The 4770-nt window shown below is 40.7% G+C and overlaps 1 long non-coding RNA gene across 1 annotated transcript; it reads right to left on the bottom strand.

The window, feature by feature from the left end:
• Nucleotides 1-347: 347 nt before the first annotated feature.
• Nucleotides 348-1307, bottom strand: LOC114566521 (uncharacterized). The gene is made up of 3 exons (XR_003694071.1): nt 1231-1307; nt 869-1056; nt 348-602 (listed from the first exon to the last, which is right to left on the bottom strand). It is a non-coding gene; the product is annotated as an uncharacterized LOC114566521 (long non-coding RNA).
• Between the last annotated feature and the right edge of the window lie 3463 nt (nt 1308-4770).

Below are 4770 nucleotides of genomic sequence, written 5' to 3'. Positions count from 1 at the left end.
CCATCTTGTAGCGGTTCACAGTTACTGCAATAGTACATACACATACATACAGCATAAGAGCTCAGCCCTATTCTAAATAGAAAAAGTAATGCTTTTTAGCTTTATTTGTTGTCGACAGTGCAAATGCTGGATGGTTGGTAAATATTATTCTTCATACATTGTGTCCATAATAGGCTATGTGCAATATTATAGTAATAACAATAAAAGTAATAATGCACACAGTGGGTAAGATCACCAACTATCAGTTTATTACCAGAATTTTGTGTCACAAAAAAAAACACTTGTGGGCTGGAGCCTCCTTGCACAGCTGATTGACATGCTAGTGCGGAGAAAGAGATCCTCTCAATCCTCACAAAAGATCATACAGTTGATTCAACATGTCCTAGAAACAGTTTCAACACAAACTGAACATTCTGACAAGCTTTCATATTATGGCCACCATTACCCTATCACTATAGAGCAGGCATTGGAGGTCTCTTACATGGAGACTGTGCTTTATCCCTTTGTTGCTTGTGTAAGGAGTTGCTGTGTGGATATGGCCCTTAGGTCCTCTTGTAGTTGTTGGAACCCCACATCACCGTCATCACCAACTTTGCTGCATCCTTGGAGATGGATGGAAGATGAAGAGAGAGACGAAGGGTGACAAGAATTTAGGTGATGTTAGCGGCCACATCTTCAATCAGTAATGCCAGTAAAACTGTCCTGTTAGGTAATGATAGCTACTGTATGATTGATTTAAGTGTCATGCTTCAAAAAGCCCAGCTGATGTAGGCTTACAAGAAACTTTAAATCCAAAGAGGTCAAATTGTGTTCAATAATACAAAACAAACAAATGATATGTTTTGTAAACTGCTTATCCAGCACTTACATAAGGAATGAGACCAATTGAAGAGCATGCATATAGATATCCCGCCCAAGAGAAGAGGACTCTGCAGTGGGGTTAATATCTTGTAAGGCAGCAAGAGCCTCAGCTGACAAGGGGCATGCAGTTTCTGGTACTATGACTCCATGTTCTGGATCAGCACCACAAGCTTCCTGGTCATGCAAGTGTTCGATCTGTAATAGAAAATGAATGAAAAGTCAAACAAAATACTATTATAACAATTTTCTTCTAATGTACTGTGAGATTGAATATTCATACTATGTTAGGTCGTAGTTATCTAGATCCTTTATGTACATATAACCCACTTTAAAACTAATGTATTGCATGCTGCAATGTTTGGGACAAACCTCAGACAGATCTGGCTCTTGCACCGGTACTTGCATCCTCCCAATTCTCCAAAGCTGATTAGGGGTCAGGTTTGCTTGGTCCTCAAGGGGTGACAATTCCATGTCTCTACAAAGTTTTGAAGGTCTGCTTGTAGACGTGGAATGAAAACGTACCCAAGACAGAAGAGGTGAACAGCATTTGAGAGGTCTACAAACCCCTCTTCCTCCAAGGTGTGAAGCATGTTGTAGTACTGAGATGTTACAGCGTTCCACACATCTCTCCATAGTCGTTCCACTCTGCAAATTTGTTACATGGTAAAGTGGTCAGTTGCATTGAGAAAAAAAAATACTAGTATTTACAAAATTATATTAGCCTGGCTACAAAAGGTAGAATCCAATTGACTGATGGTTGGTCTAGTGTAAGGGAAAGTGTCTTTTCCACTCTGAAGTTTAATAAACAGTGGCATCAATTGTAATGATTAGTCAATCGATGCCAAGGGCAGAAGTAATGCTTTTGTCAAAACGGTAGTCTGGACTAGTATCAGCTTTGGTGCCTGTGGCTTCTTGTCTATTCTGCTAGATATCAGTCTACTTCAGGCAATACCTCTCAAACGATATCTGTAGAGCAGTTCTTCATGCCTGAAAAAAACAGACAAGGCTCCCCCTAGGATGTATATGTAATACCCCCGTAGTTTGGGGGACTTGCAATCAGGTTACTATCAGGTGTCAAGAATAATCAAGCTAATTGTTGGGATGGATGTAGCTAACTGTAGGTAGGATGCAATGTGAACCCTGGATTGAGAGCAAAGTAATAACATAGACCATCTTCACCTTTGGTTGTGCACACTTTTCCCAGCTATAAAGCTGCCACGACCTGTTCCTCGCACAATGAACATGGATCTTGCTATCTCCACATTTTCTACGCCTTGGTCACCGCGTACTCTGAATGACAGAGAGCATTGTGAGATTAATTTGAAAGCAATACTATTTGAAACTGGAAGGAGGGAGAAGGTACTTACTTACCTTGATGGCCATCCATGTTTCTGCACACTCTCCATGAAAAACCTCAAACCAGTCTCTGCCTTATTATTCCCAGCCGCATTGAGGTACAAAACCTGATTGAGGATAGGAATTAAAAATGTTAGATTCCAAGCAAAACTAAAAATGTAAACCAGTAGTTCAATTTAAAAATTGTAAAGCCAACTGTACCTTCCGGGAAAAGCCATCGATGCCTCCGAACACCACTATGTTGTACCTTAAAATTATCAGATTGGATATCATCTCTGGAACAGGCAACCATTGATAAGAAATGTGCAATTTTCTTATATCCACTGTAACATACTATTTGAACATCACCCCATCCAACCCATCATTAACCTAACTACAATGTTTTCTCCATCCATAGACCAATGTGTGGCGCAGCACCAAATAATCAACATCAAGGGCCACAAATTGATTCCGCTTTTTCTTTCCCCAACACTATTTTTTAAATATAAATATTATTCCATTCATTCCTCTTGGTGAGTAATTCTCAACATGAAACTTAAAAGACAGGTCTTCCTCCAACATAAAAAACAGGTATTTGTATGAGCAAACTAATTCTACTGGCCTGCCCTGTAATGTATGGAGTTGGGCTGATGAATGAAACCAGGCAGGTTTCTGGTAAAAATGTTTTTAGTTGTCTTCTCTTAAAGAACTTACTTTAAAGAATTAAGATTGAGCCGAATGATTTCAAATGCTTCTTGTAGCTTTAAAATTGTATCAGCAGGTGTCTGAAGAACAATAGATAAGCATACAGGTGTATATTTAACATGGCAGCTTCAGAAAGGGTGTGTTTGAATGCTGCTCGCTGCACACACTCTGACCCCGATGACCGAATCCACTGACCGCCACAACAGAGTGTCGTGGCGGTCACACCGGCACCAGAGGGGCACCACAAATTGCTACCTGTTCTGTGGGGAACACTGACATAACCCTCATAAACCGAAATTTAACTTCACAATGCTTGAAATCATAATTGTGCAGTAAAAATGGAGACAACCGCATCAATAAAACACTACCTGATCAACTTGTGATTGGTGTCGACGTGGACAAGAGACAATGGAGCTGGGACAGAGTATGTCCGTCTGGCAATGCAGTTCAACTGGATCATTCTTGAGAGGATGCCTGCTCCATCAACACGCTGCAAGGATGACTTGACTCTACTCCATGTGACACGGTGTCCCATGGCCAGTAGAGCCCCTTTCACCATCCTATATCCAGCATCAGGCATTCTGGCCTTTATGGATCTCACCTTAAAGATAGAGTTTAAAGATATTAAGTAAAATATGGCCACTCTGTGATTGGTTTATCCAATTCCATTCTCCATCCCAACCCCACAGAAGAACTGTTGATAACAAGAATGAATAACAAAATACTGCCAGACAGGAGATGCTCAGTAGATAAACACCATCACAGATTCTAGTGGGGCCAATCCATATTCTCATATATCATATGACACACCCACTTTGGAAAATGTTGCCATTGTCTTATTATTCTGACCATGCCCATTTAGGAGACATGGTGGCAAAAGTTCTGGTTGCCGATTTAGCCATCTCTAAAGTAAAAATATATCTGGCCTAAATATATCTGGATTAACGAAAAAGATTGTTTTTTATTGCATCATGAATTTACCGTCATACTTGCCTTCATGTCAAGGACACAATCGGGAATGTCAGAGTAGCTGCGTCTGACTGAGAGACCATACTCTCTCATCCTCCTACACAGGGTGGATCTTGAAATGCCATGAGCATTAGCCAGAGTGGTCAATGGTAGGTTGGTGCTTAAAAGACTTTCAATAACATCCCTACCGATACTCAATCTAGGTTGCCCCACACTTCCATTCCACTCGACTACAGCTACATTGTCAACTAAAGGGGTGACAGGACTGTTGGAAAGCAGAGCCTTGATCACCTCATTGAGCTGCTCAAAGCCAACTATAACACATTGAGGAATATCCATATAAGCTGCCCCTGCCCGTAAAAACTGCAGTTCCTGACAGGTGATGAAGTGAAGATATTCAAAATCAATGGGCTCCCGACTGATTACAGCAGCCAGTCTATCCCTGGCCCTTATTAATAGCTGCAACCTAATTGATTCCTGTAAGAGGGAAAATAGAAGAAAATAAAATCAACAAGGAGATGAAGTGCAGATAGGCTACAGATAATTCAACATTTGGGTAAAGAGGGCCTCGTACCTGAACTCTAGGAAGGTGTTGCACATTCTCGGTTTCATGGCCATAAGACTGAAAGGGATTCTGAATGTAAGGACACCTCAAACACATATTGTGTGGCAACAGCACTGAAATAAACTTTGCAATTACTTACCGGAGGTTGTGTGCGGTCACTGCAGTGATTTTCCATGCTGGAAATAAAAAGAAGCAAGAATGCACATTACAATGACAGTAACTTTTTATTTTACACAAACATGTACATTTCCTGTATTTATGGGTACCATTTAGTCCCAGAGCTGCCATTTTGAGGACCCACAGGTGTTTCTAATGAATTGATTGCATTGTCTTTG

The sequence above is a fragment of the Perca flavescens genome, chromosome 2 (genome assembly GCF_004354835.1).
Source record: "Perca flavescens isolate YP-PL-M2 chromosome 2, PFLA_1.0, whole genome shotgun sequence".
NCBI lineage: Eukaryota > Metazoa > Chordata > Actinopteri > Perciformes > Percidae > Perca > Perca flavescens.
The sequence above is the reverse complement of the archived record's forward strand: the minus strand, read 5'-3'. Positions and strand labels throughout refer to the sequence as shown.